Source organism: Macaca thibetana, chromosome 2 (genome assembly GCF_024542745.1).
Source record: "Macaca thibetana thibetana isolate TM-01 chromosome 2, ASM2454274v1, whole genome shotgun sequence".
Lineage (NCBI taxonomy): Eukaryota > Metazoa > Chordata > Mammalia > Primates > Cercopithecidae > Macaca > Macaca thibetana.
The window spans coordinates 138,883,711-138,899,010 of NC_065579.1; the positions used below are offsets into that span (position 1 = coordinate 138,883,711).

General features: G+C 45.2%; 1 pseudogene; it reads left to right on the forward strand.

Annotated features, from left to right (window-relative positions):
• The window catches only part of LOC126949001 (phosphoglycerate mutase 1-like), an 83,060-nt pseudogene that overhangs the window by 38,104 nt on the left and 29,656 nt on the right, over positions 1 to 15,300 (forward strand).

The window sequence follows — 15,300 nt, forward strand, 5'->3', positions numbered from 1 at the left end:
TGTTCTAACCACTTTATTCATATTAATTTATTTAATCTTCAAAATAGCCATGAGAAAGGTATAGAATGACTGCTCAAGTCACTGACTTAATCCACAAGAGACTGCACCAATTTGAAAAGTCTATAATAATAACATTTAGAAGGCGATTTTACACTTGATAAACATTACTTCATTTAATTCACACAACAGCCTGTTAAGATCAATGTTATCTTCATCTTAAAATAAGGAAACTGAAGATCACTCAGTCAACACATCTGCCTACCGTGTGCTGGGCCCTGGGGTGCACATGAACAAGATGTCTGGGGTCTCCATGCCCTTGAGTGAGACTCGAGTAAGTACTCATGAATTGAGTATACAACAGGGGGAAATCTAGGCACCACACAAAATCACAAGAGCTATAATAACTTGGTCTTGAAGGGGAGACGTTTCACAAACAATTCTGTCCAGGGTCACACTGCTGCCGAGCTCTGTGCCTGTCTGTGGTACGGGACCCCATGTACGACTTGCAAACCTGTTAGTCCACAACAGTAACTTCCCCATCAGCATCTGAGCTCCTTAAGAACAGCGCCTGTGTCCTAATTGCCTGCATAACCCAACACCCAGCAGACAGTCTGGCACATGGGGTTTGCCCATAAACACTTGCCTAATGAAAGCTCTGTTCTTCTTCACGTCCACTTGCCCTCCCTCCTTTCTTTCCCCAGACCTTCCTCTTATTCCCAGCAATCCAGAGATTAGACTGTGACTCCTTAGCACAGGCCCCGGCCATAATTCTCAAACCCAGAGTAGTTATAAGTATGACAGAATGAAAATGGTATCGGGGAGGAAGCTGAACTAGTAGGTCTTAGACATTCACTCTGTGCTCAGCATTCTATCTTTAGCATCTGAAATCTAATAGCAGCCTGGGGTAGGTAGTAAATGGCAGAGCTGGGATTTGACGCTGATGCCCAGGTTCACCACGTTCTGCTGCCCCTTGGCTCTTTCCTCCAAGCTACAGCGAGTGGCCAGTGCTATTGTCAGCGAGGGATAGAGCTCAAAGCCTCCAATTTGGGCTCCGCACTAGTACCTCCCCCAAACCAAGAGATTCTTCTAGAAGCTGTATGCTCACTCCCTGAGGACCTGGGATGCATCTTCCCAGTGCTTCCCATTTCCAATTTCTAGTCCCTTATTCCTGAAGAAACTCCCAGGGGGCAGGGATTCAGGGCCAGTCCACTGGGTTGCAACAGCTAATGAAACTGACATCTGACAGATACCATTCTCCACCTACTCACCTGGGGAATAATATCACAAAGCTCCTACACTGTGCTGGCCTTCTACTAAGCCTTTCTCAGCAATACCTCATTTAATCCTCACAACAACCTTCAGAGGTTGTTCCATCTCCATTATATCAGGGTCCTGAGAACAAAGAGATGTCAGGTTGGGCCTTTCAGGAAGCTGACGTTAAGACAAAATTAGACATACAAGAGACTAATTGGAAGAAACATCTAAGAAGGATAAAGGAATGAGGGAATAGGAGTAGGCCCAGAAAGTCTCAGACCCCGCTGTAGGTCTGACACTGAAGAAGAGAGAAAGGGAGGAAGGATTGGGTAGGAAGAGCCTCAGGCTTCAGGACTGTAGTGTCTTCCTGGTGTTCAGTCACTGGTGAGGGCAGCTCAAGAAGAGTGTGACCTCCACGTGAACACTGCAGTGTAACAGAGAGGGGCTGAAGCTACCCACAGCCCTCACAGGAGGTCCTCTCTCTCTTTTTTTTTTTTTTTTAGATATGTTGCTGTTTGTTTGTTTTTTTGTTTTTTTTATTATACTTTAATTTCTAGGGTACATGTGCACAATGTGTAGGTTTTGTACATAAGTGCATGTGCCATGTTGGTTTGCTGCACCCATCAACTTGTCATTTACATTAGATATTTCTCCTAATACTATCCGTCTCCCAGCCCCCTCCCGACAGGCTCTGGTGTGTGATGTTCCCCACCCTGTGTCCAAGTGTTCTCCTTGTTCAATTCCCACCTATGAGTGAGAACATGCGGTGTTGGGATTTCTGTCCTTGTGATAGTTTGCTGAGAATGATGGTTTCCAGCTTCATGCATGTCCCTGCAAAGGATATGAACTTATCCTTTTTTATGGCTGCAGAGTATTCCATGGTGTATATGTGCCACATTTTCTTTTTTTTTTTTTTTTTTTTTTTTTTTTTTTTTGAGACAGAGTCTTGCTCTGTCGCCCAGGCTGGGGTGCAGTGGCCGGATCTCAGCTCACTGCAAGCTCCGCCTCCCGGGTTTAGACCATTCTCCTGCCTCAGCCTCCCGAGTAGCTGGGACTACAGGCGCCCGCCACCTCGCCCGGCTAGTTTTTTGTATTTTTTAGTAGAGACGGGGTTTCACCGTGTTAGCCAGGATGGTCTCGATCTCCTGACCTCGTGATCCGCCCGTCTCGGCCTCCCAAAGTGCTGGGATTACAGGCTTGAGCCACCGCGCCCGGCCATGTGCCACATTTTCTTAATCCAGTCTACCATTGATGGACATTTGGGCTGGTTCCAAGTCTTTGCTATTGTGAATAGTGCCACAATAAACATACATGTGCATGTGTCTTTATAGTGGCATGATTTAAAATCCTTTGGGTATATACCCAGTAATAGGATGGCTGGGTCAAATGGTATTTCTAGTTCTAGATCCTTGAGGAATTGCCACACTGTCTTCCACAATAGTTGAACTAATTTACACTCCCACCAACAATGTAAAAACGTTTCTATTTCTTCTCCACATCCTCTCCAGCATCTGTTGTTTCCTGACTTTTTAATGATTGCCATTCTAACTGGCGTGAGATGGTATCTCGTTGTGGTTTTGATTTGCATTTCTCTGATGACCAGTGATGATGAGCATTTTTTCATGTGTCTGTTGGCTGCATAAATGTCTTTTTTTGAGAAGTGTCTGTTCATATCCTTTGCCCACTTTTTGATGCGTTTTTTTTTTCTTGTAAATTTGTTTGAATTCGTTGTAGATTCTGGATATTAGCCCTTTGTCAGATGGATAGATTGCAAAAAATTTCTCCCATTCTGTAGGTTGCCTGTTCACTCTGATGGTAGTTTCTTTTGCTGTGCAGAAGCTCTTTAGTTTAATTAGATCCCATTTGTCTATTTTGGCTTTTGTTGCCATTGCTTTTGGTGTTTTAGTCATGAAGTCTTTGCCCATGCCTATGTCCTGAATGGTATTGCCTAGGTTTTCTTCTAGGGTTTTTATGGTTTTAGGTCTAACGTTTAAGTCTTTAATCCATCTTGAGTTAATTTTTGCATAAGGTGTACGGAAGTGATCCAGTTTCAGCTTTCTACATGTGGCTGGCCAGTTTTCCCAGCACCATTTATTAAATAGGAAATCCTTTCCCCATTTCTTGTTTTTGTTAGGTTTGTCAAAGATCAGTTGGTTGTAGATGTGTGGTGTTATTTCTGAGAGGAGGTCCTCTCTTAAACCTGACCTGAGCAGCACAATCTCCTGGCTGCCACAAAACAAAGTCACAAAAATGACAACCTATCATACATGTCATTCTATAAAGTATTTTTTTAACTTAGTGATTTAAGAGAGATGTTTGTTTTTCAAATACGTTCATAAGTGAGATGTTTGTTTTTCAAATATTTATGTGTAATCATTATACATGGCTCTTTACACACTTGTATGATTTTTTTTTTTTTTTTTTTTTTTTTTTTGAGATAGGGTCTTGCTGTGTTACCCAGGCTGAAGTACAGTGGTGCAATCATGGTTCACTGCAGCCTCAGCCTCTCAGGCTCAAGCAGTCCTCCTGCCTCAGCCTCCCGAGTAGTTGGGACTAGAAGCACACGCCATCATGCCCGGCTTATTTTTTGTTGTTGTTATTAGTAGAGATGGGGTTTCACCATGTTGGCCAGGCTGGTCTTGAACTCCTGGCCTCAAGCGATCCACCCACCTCAGCTTCCTAAAGTGCTGGGATTACAGGCATGAGCCACTGTGCCCAGGCCCAGTTAGGATCTGTCACTGACTGCCCCACTCCAGCACTGCCAGGGCATCAAACCTCTGGAAGGAGTTTAGCCTGTGAACAGCCAGGAGTCCTGGGGGCTGGAAATGCTGATGGCATGAAATCACCTTAAGGAAGTAATGACACCAAGCCTGGTAACCGTGGTTACACACAATGTGACTGAACAATGGGAGGGAGAGAGCAGCCCAGGAACCTAACCACCCAGCTATACAGGTGAATGTTTAGTCAACCAAATGCATACTCTATTTAAAGAGAAGATTAAAACAAGCTTTTAAAAGTCTATCACACATTACTTGAAAACCATTTATAATAGGAGTACTGTTAGAGGTCCTAAACAAAATGTATGTCCATGATGAAAGCTGCTGAGACCAAAAAAAAAAAAAAAAAACAAAAAACAAAAAAAAGAAAGCCTACACAGATGGCATCTTTGGCAAAATAGGAATAGATTCCAGATAGAGAAAACAGGAAAACCTCAGGGGCATATTTAAAATCAGAGAATCAAAAATTACTTAATCAGAATTGCAAAAGTTAGAAACAACCCACGTATCCGCAAATGTGGGATTGAACAAATTTGCACATTCATAGTTAGGCCACAGGCCGGGCATGGTGGCTCACGCCTGTAATCCCAACACTTCGGGAGGCCAAAGGGGGCAGATCACCTAAGGTCAGGAGTTCGAGACCAGCCTGGCCAATATGGTGAAACCCCGTCTCTCTAAAAATACAAAAATTAGCTGGACATGGTGGTGCATGCCTGTAATCCCAGCTACTTGGGAGGCTGAGGCAAGAGAATCACTTGAACCCGAGAGGAGTAAGTTACAGTGAGCTGAGATCATACTACTGAGCTCCAGTTTGGTCAACAGAGCTAGACTCTGTCTCAAAAAAACAGGCCACAGCACCATCCCATTTGTTGCATGTGTGCACATATGTTCACTGAGGGACAACTGAAGAATGTTCATGAACACATCAATAGTGGTATCCTCTGGGTGGTGAACTTTCAAGAGGTTTTTACACTCTTCTTTATATTGGTCTGTGTTGTTTGGATGTCTTAAAACAAGCATATAACATTTATAAAGCCAAGAAAAACAATGTGTAAAGTTTTCACTTTGAAAAACCAAATAATCAGAAGGGCACTGAAATGACTCCCAAGACCAAGGACAATAAAGAGCTAGAAGGAGAACTACAGTGCAGAGAAGAGGGTCTGCCAGATAGTTTTATGAGCATTTAACAAAGGTAGCAATTATCACTGAGGGCCCATGTGATTAACTAGATCTCATTTTCTCTTGTTTACAGGGTCAGTGGTAATTCCAAAATGTGAATATAGGTGGAACTAGAAAGCAGCAGTCCAGTTGGAGATTCAACCTGGGGACTTGTGCTGAAACCATGTTTGCCCAGCACCTTAAATAAGACTGCGATGACACCAAGTATTTCTATAAAAGGAAGCAGAGGCTGATGGAAATGATGGGGAATTATGGTCTCCTCGGTGATTCCTTGGCTCTACCAAGGGACGAAGCTATTCAACTAGATTGCAGGAATGTGGTCAACATTCTTGACCTGGCCTCTCCTCCACCCCATCCCAACCCCACAGCCCATCCATCATGTACACCTTTGCCCCACTCTTTCAATGGGTTTAGAAACCAGGATCCCTGAGCCTCTCTGGATGTTTCCCAGTGAACCTTGCATCCTGGTATTCAAATCCTCATATGTGGTTCTCTCCCACACTGACTCTGGGCTTGGCCATATGACTTTGCTTTGGCCAATGGAACATTAGCAAGTGAAGTTCAAACAGAGGCTAGATAAGTGCTTCCACATTCAGGCTTGTCCCCTCGGGATGCTCCTTTCGGGGACCCACTTGCTGTATAAGACCAGGCAAGACAAGTGAATGATGAGAAACCATGCGGGGTGAGACCCAGCCCTCCTAGTATTCTGGCTGAGCACCGATGAGGGAACTTGGGTGAGACCAGCAGAATTGCCTAGTCAAATGACAGAACTAAGAGGAGCAATAGAGTGTTGTATTAAGCTACTAACTTTTGGAGTGTCTCCTTAAGCAAAAGTAAATACTGAGGTAGCCTCTGATCCCTATTTCTCTGTCACCTCCACTATCCTCTTTCCTCCTTTCCTCTATGCACTTCAGATAACCTTGACAATAATACCCCTTCCTGCTCAGTTTGACTGCCACATCCAGGACACCTCCCTAACATTACACTGCTTTAGAGAGTAGCCTCCAACCCTGTGCTTTCAGAGAGAATCCAAGAAATTAGGACCAATGTCATTCACCTAAATTTGAAAGGAATCAAGATAAAACTACAGGTCAGCCAGGTGTAGTGGCTCAGGGCTATAATCCCAACACTTTGGGAGGCCAAGGCAAGAGGATCGCTTGAGCCCAGGAGTTCAAGACCAGCCTGGGCAACATAGTGAGACCCCCCATCTCTACAGAAATTTAAAAATTAGCCAGATGAGCCAGGCGCGGTGGCCAAGGCGGGCGGATCACAAGGTCAGGAGATCGAGACCACAGTGAAACCCCGTCTCTACTAAAAATACAAAAAACTTAGCTGGGCGCAGTGGCGGGTGCCTGTAGTCCCAGCTACTCAGGAGGCTGAGGCAGGAGAATGGCGTGAACCCGGGAGGTGGAGCTTGCAGTGAGCCGAGACTGCGCCACTGCACTCCAGCCTGGGCGACAGAGCAAGACTCTGTTTCCAAAAAAAAAAAAAATTAGCCATATGTGAGGGCACACACCTGTAGTCCCAGCTACTCAGAAGGCTACAGTGGGAGGATTGCTTGAACATGGGAGATCGAGGCTGCAGGGAGCCATGATCACCACTGCACTCCAGCCTGGGTGACAGAGAAGACTCCAGCTCAGGAAAAAAAAAAAAAAAAGATACATACAGTGACACTTCCAGGTTTACAAAGGACACGTGAATTTCCAGATGGTTAACAGCTAATTGTAATAAACTCTAGTTAGATAATCATGAAGAGGTAGGAATATGCAGAAAAGAGGCTGATAAATTCCAATACATGTAAAGTGCAAGGTAATGTACTTCAGGAAAAAGTGCACACTCATAAAATACAAACTATTCAGGACGACTTGGGAAGGAAACTCTGGCATAAAAATATTTACTGTAAAATAGAGGTCAGCCAACTTTTTCTGCAAAGAGCCAGCTAGTAAATATTTTGAGCTTTACAAGCCATCAAGTCTGTCGCAACCACGCAGCTCTGCAGTTGTAGTACAAAAGCAGCCATCAATATATCCAATGAATGGGTGTGGCTGTACCCAAATAAAACTCTATTTATGGACACTAAAATCTGAATTCTGTATCATTTTCACATGTCACAAAATGTTATTCTTCCTTTGACTTTTTCTCAACTATTCAAATATGTAAAAGCCCTTCTTAGAACTTACAGACTGTACGAAAACAGGCCACAGGCTGCGTTTGGCCTGCAGACCACAGGTTGTCTTCCCCTGCTATAAAGGGTTTCCTAAAATTAATGATGCTGGGATTGGGGGATGTGGGGGTAGGGTCAGGGAGCACTCATGCATTGCCATAACCTACCCTACTGTAATACCAGAAATATTTTCTGTGTCAAATCTCTGCTGATAGGATTGAACAGAGAGTAACTGTAACACTCTACTATTTCTAAAATAATTTCCATGTGTGCTAATGCATCCACTTGCCAATGCATAGAGTTCAGCTGGACTAGTAACTGAAAGTTTAGCAAATGTTATAACTTTTATATCTAATCTGCACAATCGTCTGTGCATATGGGTCACAGGGACCACAGCTTTCTTTCATTACTCTGAAAAATTGACAATTAGCTGAGATTCAATTTTTGTTTTTGTTCTTTGGGGTTTTTTTGTTGGTTTTGGTTTGTTTTTTGAGACAGAGTCTTGCTCTGTCACCCAGGCTGGAGTACAATGGTGCGATCTTGGCTCACTGCAACCTCCACCTCCCGGATTCAAGTGATTCTCCCACCTCAGCCTCCCAGGTAGCTGGGACTACAGGCACCCGCTACCACGCCCGGCTAATTTTTTTGTATTTTTAGTAGACACAGAGTTTCACCTTGTTGGCCAGGCTGGTCTCGAACTCCCAACCTCAAGTGATTTGCCCACCTCGGCCACCCAAAGTGCTGGGATTACAGGTGTGAGCCACCACACCTGGCTGAGATTCAATTTTTGACATCTGTCATGCAATGACAGCGAATATCTCTGTGTCTAGCCACACGCTCAGGCCTTCTTTTGTTCATTCAACAAACTCACAGAGCCAGACATTGGGTAGGTCACTCACTGGAAGCAGTCGTGAACAACACAGTTAGAGTCTCTGCTGTTATGAAATGAACTGATTAGCATGGGAGAGAGATTATTTAACAGTTCATCCTCACCTGAGTAGCCAAAGGTTCTTTTAAAATAGACAAGGCTGGGCACAGTGATTCATACCTGTAATCCCAGCCTTTTGGGAGGCTGAGGTGGGAGGACTGCTGGAGGCCAGAAGTTGGAGACTAGCCTGGGCAACATAGCGAGACCCTGTCTCTTCAAAAAATTAAAATTAAAAAAAATTAGCCAGGTGTGGTGGCACCCACATGCAGTCCTAGCTATTCAGGAGACTGAGGCAGGAGGAACACTTGAGCCTGGGAGTTCAAGGTTACAGTGAGCTATGTTTGTGCCACTGCACTACAGCCTGGGTGACAGAGTGAGACTTTGTCTCTAAAAATAAATAAATAAAACGAAAAACATACGTCACGTTCTTCCTCTCCTGAAAAGCCTCCATTGCTCCCCATCTACAAGGCTGGGGGTGATCTGCAGTCTACCCAAGTCCCCAGCCACACTCCTCTCCCAAGTGCTTACTCCACTCCTCCCAAACCGGCGTCCTTGCTCAAACACTAAGCCCCCACCTAAGGGCCTTTGCACTTGCTGTTGCATTCACCTGGAAAGCTTTCTCCCTCCCTACATACCCATGTGGCACCGTCACTCAGGTTCTTCAAGTCTTGCTTAAATGCCACTTTCTCAATGAAGTCTTCACTTCCAAGTCCATTAAAAATTACAAGCACCTTCCCTGTCAGTTCCTATCCTCTGTTTTCCCCCTTTACACTTATCTACTATGAAAGTAGCTCATAGTTGGCTGGGCGTGGTGGCCCACACCTGTAATCCCAGCACTTTGGGAGGCCGAGGCGGGCAGATCACTTGAGGTCAGGAGTTCGAGACCAGCCTGGTCAACATAGTGAAACTCCATCTCTACTAAAAATACAAAAACAAAAGCCACACCTGTAATCCCAGGTACTCAAGAGGTGGAGGCAGGAGAATTGCTTGAACCTGGGAGGCAGAGGTTGCAGTGAGCCGAGATTGCGCCACTGCACTCCAGCCTGGGAAACAGAGCAAGACTCTGTGTCTAAAAAAAAAAAAGAAAAAAGAAAAAAAGAAAATAGCTCATAATTGGCCAGCATGGTGGCTCATGCCTGTAATCCCAGCATTTTGGGAGGCTGAGGAGGACAGATCACCTGAGGAACTCCAGGAGTTCGAGACCAGCCTGGCCAATAGGGCAAAACTCCATGTCTACTAAAATACAAAAATTAGCTGGTGTGGTGGCATGTGCCTGCAGTACCAGCTACTTGGCAGGCTGAGGTGGGAGAATCGCTCAAACCCAGGAGGCGGAGGTTGCAGTGAGCCGAAATCATGCCACTGCACTCCAGGCTAAATGACAGAGTGAGACTCCATCTAAAAAGAAAAAGAAAATAGCTTATAATTTATTTTGTTTATTGTATACATGTGCCTATTAGAACATAACTCCTTTAAGGCAGAGACTTTTGTCTGTCTGGTTCACTGCTGTACCACCAGTGCCTGGAATAGCACTTGATAAAGAGTTATTGAATGAATGAATAAAAATACTGGACAAGAAATGTGATGATCATTACATAAAGGCATGTAGGAGAATACTGAGGAGAGATGTCCAATCCAGTTGTGAAAGTTAGGCAGACCACAACAGGGTGAGAAGATGTTCCAGGGCAGGTGTGGTGGCTCATGTCTGTAATTTCAACATTTTGGGAAGCCAAAGTGAGAGTATCACTTGAGCAATGGGGTTTGAGACCAGCCTGGGCAACACAGGGAGACCCTGTCTCAAAGAATAAAGAAGAGAGGGCCGGGCGCGGTGGCTCAAGCCTGTAATTCCAGCACTTTGGGAGGCCGAGATGGGCAGATCACGAGGTCAGGAGATCGAGACCCTCCTGGCTAACACAGTGAAACCCCGTCTCTACTAAAAAATACAAAAAATTAGCCAGGCGAGGTGGCGGGCGCCTGTAGTCCCAGCTACTCAGGAGGCTGAGGCAGGAGAATGGCGTGAATCCGGGAGGCGGAGCTTGCAGTGAGCTGAGATCCGGCCACTGCACTCCAGCCTGGGCGACAGAGTGCAGACTCCATCTCAAAAAAAAAAAAAGAAGAGAGAAGAGAGAAGGGAGATGGGAGATGGGAGACAGGAGGAAGAAGAAAGAAGAAAGAAGGAAGAAGAGGGAAGGAGAAGGAGAAGGGGAAGAAAAAGAAAAGAATGTTCGGGACAGAGACCCAAAGTAGACATAGTCCCTGCTCTCATGGGCACACTGAGAAAGAGAGGGGGGAAAAGTCCCTGCAATGAAAGAGATGTAATACCAGGTGGGTTTTTTGTCTTGCTATAGTCCCCTCACAGTATGTGTCCAGCCTGCCCTCCTCTCCCCACCCTGCCCTCCTCTCCCCAATGCTGGAGGGCTGTGACTCCCCACCTCCAAGTCCAGTCCTGCTCACAGTTCTCAGAACAGACTTGACCCGGGAAAGCAAGGCTGTAGGCAGCTTCAGCACCCCTCTACAGAAACCAGCATCGGGGCACTCCTTCTCTGGGCAGAGGCCAGAGAGGGGACCTGGCACTGGAGCCCGGGTTCTGATAACCAGACTTCAGCTTCATTCTCAGTGCCTGGAGCCTCATCTTGGCAAATTCCCAGCACATTTGAACTCCAGACCAGCCTTGGCATGACAAGTGTTATCAAAAAGTCTCTTAAATTGAAAGTAACAGGAAACCCAACTAAATTGGCATAAGCACTATGGAGATTTATTGGCTCAAAAAACTATACTGGTCAGGCTGGTCTGGTAGGCCTGGCCTCACACCAGGGTTCAAATGACATCATCGGGACTGTGTTTCCACCTCTCCAGTCTATCTTCAGCTGGGTTGGCTTCATTCAGCCCCAGGCTCTTCCAAGGCTCCCAACCTCTGCCAGCAGCTTAAGGCTTTCAAGTGGGCTGCTGCACCTCACACCCAACCTTTTCCCAGATTGAAGCTTGGGTGGAAAGAGGGCCCCTGCCTCTCTCCCACCAATCCCAGAAAAGTCCCACTGCATTTCACAGGCTATGGCTGGACCACAGCCCCCTCCTTAAACCAATCACTGTGGCCTCCCTTCCCCATCCTGGGAAGAGGATTTGATCATTTGATTGGCCAGGTGAGGGTCATGTCTTCCAGTCCTGGAGCTGTGAGTGGAACCTCACAGAGAGCATGTGGACTGAGACAAGGAGAAAACACAAATCTGGGCTTGAAACGAAAGAAAGGGTGATGGCAGCTGAGAATGGGAGACAATAACCTCTTATGTGAAATTTATAGTTCTATAGCAAGACCTTGAGTAACTCAGCCAAAGAGTTCAATAACAGTCCTTGAGGGAAGAATGTTTTCCATCTTCTGCCACACTGTACAAAATTCAAATACATGTAGTGAAATGATATCTTTTATGGTGAAACGAAAATTAAAGATGTACAAAATACACTTAAACCATTGAAAATGGGAGCGCCTAAATGATAATGATTTTTCAACAAAATTTGCTTTCGAGATTAAAAAAAAGAATGCAATGCAATTAACACACACCTTTAAAAGAACAGAAAACGCAGGATAAAATTAAGGAAGGGAAAACAGAGGTGAATTACTTAAACTATATTTATTATCAAAAACCCATTTCAATAGACCGCAAAGCCCGAATTCCTCTTTGGCAATGCAATTTTACTCTGTCAAATACTTCATGAAAGTGGGTCACAGGCTACAGTCAAACACTGCTTGGTTTTGTTGAATATTTTAATATTGTATTGTATTTATTTATTTATTTTTTGAGACAGAGTGTCCCTCTGTCACCCAGGCTGGAGTGCAGTGGCGCGATCTCAGCTCATTAGAACCTCCACCTCTTGGGTTCAAGAGGTTCTTATGCCTCAGCCATCCGAGTTGCTCACGACAGGCACACAGCACCACACCTGGCTAATTTTTGTATTTTCAGTGGAGACCAGGTTTCACCATGTCCAGGCGGTCTTGAACTCCTGGCCTCAAGAGATCCACCCGCCTTGGCCTCCCAAAGTGCCGGGATTACAGGTGTGAGCCACCACACCCAGCCTTGTTGGTTTAAAAAAAAAAATTAATAGGCCGGGCGCGGTGGCTCATGCCTGTAATCCCAGCACATTGGGAGGCCCAGGCGGGCAGATCACAAGGTCGGGAGATTGGGACCATCCTGGCCAACATGGTGAAACTCTGTCGCTACTAAAAATACAAAAAAATTAGCCGGGCGTGGTCACGCACACCTGTAGTCCCAGCTACTCGAGAGGCTGAGGCAGGAGAATGGCTTGAACCTAGGAGGCGGAGGTTGCAGTGAGCCGAGATCGCGCCACTGCACTCCAGCCTGGTGACAGAGTGAGACTCCATCTCAAAAAAAAAAAAAAAATTAATATAGCAATTTCTCATATAATCTTTTTAAGCTGGATTTTTAAGTTGAGCCAATATTTTTGTCCATCTGAAAGAATGCATCACATATATTGTTTAGAAACCAACTATCCAAGCAATTTCTAACATTAAAGAAATAGTTGATTTAATAATTGTTCTGCCCCCTTAACTACTCCCTGCTAAGCATCTTAAGGCGGGAGAGGAGGTTGGAGGAAGGTCTGAGTTTTTTAAAAGCCTGAGAAACTGGGACTTCCCTGCATTTCAAAGCACAAAGGCCTATTATTCAAGGAAAGGGGCCAGGGAGGCAGAGCAATTCAATTTTGTAGGCCACCGTGTACTTCTTCCTTTCTCCTGCCAAATCAAGGCTCACACCAATCCCAAGTGGACCGCAACAGGGCAGCCCTCTGAAAAGTGAAAGCAGTCGAGGAAAAAGAAAAAAGGGGCCAGCCAGCAGCCGTGTTCTTCCGAGAGCCTGGGGAGCACTCATTATATGTGAATAGAGCCAGTGAAAAGGGCCTTTGCTCTGCAGCCTTGGAGGGGCCACCGGCTAACGTAGACTCCATTCACACTCCCATTGTAAATTCCATCTGTGTGCTATCACTTCCTGACCCAGAAACAGGGAAATGTTTCGGCCATAAATTTCCCTAGGAGCTGGCCTGGCTACAAAATCATTCCCTCTGAAGTTCACCAGCTCCATGGAGATTTGGTAAAGGTTTTTAATATCATGTTTGCCTGCAATTCCTTCTCATTTACTAAAGCGTCTTCTTCCCATCTCACTGTTTTCCTTCCAGAAACTAGCTCCTCAATGAAACTGGGATAGCTATGCCGAAATCTCTGGGTAAGATCAGAAGCTCTCTCCTGTCTTCATAGTAAAAGCTTAAAATGTGTGGCTGGCCCAAAGCTAAAGTTGGTCAAATGTCAGTCAGTAAGTTGGCTATTGAAATCTGAGAATAAGTCTGAGAAACTGAGAGTGTAAGAAGAGAAAACATAAGTGATGCAGAAAGGAGGTTCTCACTCTAGTATGCATCGGAAAGACCAGAGACACTTTCCAATTCAGTCACTCCGGGACAAGGCCTGAGAATGTGCATTTCTAACAAGTTCCCTCTGATGCTGATGCTGCTGGTCCAGGGACCACACTTGAAAACCACTGATACAGGAAGTGACTCTATCAGGCCTCACACATCAAGCAAGACATTGGACATATTCAAAGGCTCAACAACATCTGGATTCAGACTCAGTAAACATATTGTTGTGCCCACCTATGGACACAGGCTACATGCTTTCTACAGGTGCTGGTTATGGATCTCAATCTACTGCATAGTTGTACACAAAATACAATATTTCAATTTCATTTCTAGCCCCTATCTGACCAGAGTGGCAAATATGTAACCTCAGCTAATTTGAAATCTTCTTCCCACTTTCAGGGAATGCCTCCAGGTTCTGGGTGTTTATGGAGAATCATGGGAGGGAGAGGGGTGTATTCTGGTCCTTGCTGTTGTCTATCCATGCAGCTGCCTGTTGAAATTGTTAGACAATTTCATCACCTTGTCTGGCCTATAGGCACCAGTCCTCACTCATCACCACCGATATGTCCCTCATCTCCAGCCCAGCACCCTTTCTGGGCCACAATGGGAACCCAGAATCTACTGGCTTACTACTCAGTCATGTCCTTTCTGCTCCCCAGGGCTCCACCCAGAAAGCAGGGCACACGGCCCCTCTCACTGGGGCTGGCTGTACCTCTGCTTTCATCACACCCCCTCTTTCCTCCTTCCCCCTGCTGCCCCCTTTCTCTGCCCAGAGCAGTGGAATCTTTGCTAATCTGAGGGAGACTCTCTTCAACCCCCTTACCCTCACTTATTTTGGCCATGTGCAGGTGCCCTCAATAGTCCCCTGAGGGCTTAAAGCTTTTGAAAATCAAGCCAGGGCCAGGTGCCATGGCTCACACCTATAATCCCAGCACTTTGAGAGGCTGAGGCAGAGAATCACTTGAGCCCAGGAGTTTAAGACAAGCCTCAGTAACATAGCAAGACTCCATCTGTACAAAAATAAATAAATAAATAAATAAATAATAAAAATAATAAAAATTTAAATAGCCAGGCATAGCAGCATGTGCTACTTGGGAGGCTGAGATGGGAGGATCTGAGCCTGGGAGGTGGAGGCTGCAGTTAGCTGTGATCACACACCTGCACTCCAGCCTGGGTGACAGACTGTGACCCTATCTCAAGAAAAAAAAGAAAGAAAAGAAAGAAAAAAAAAAATCAAAGCCAGAAGATCCTTATTTTGTTTTTTCTGCTTTGCCATTTTCTTCCCTGAGTCAATAAGCACAGAATGGCTTGCCTGCTTGAGGGGACAAAACTGAATAAAGGGAGATGCTTAGAAGGGGACAAAATACATTCATTTTAAATACATACACAGACATATTAGCATTTTAGAATTATTATCTTGCAATGCCTGCATTCTCCTGTTTAATCTTCAAGGCAATCCTGTGAAGTAGATGTCATTCACTCCATTTTACAAATAAGAAAACGGGCTCAGAGAGATTAAAAAGCCTTGCCTAAAGTCACATAATGCCAAACCCAGAAATGCTGGTTCTGAATTCAAGGCTCAT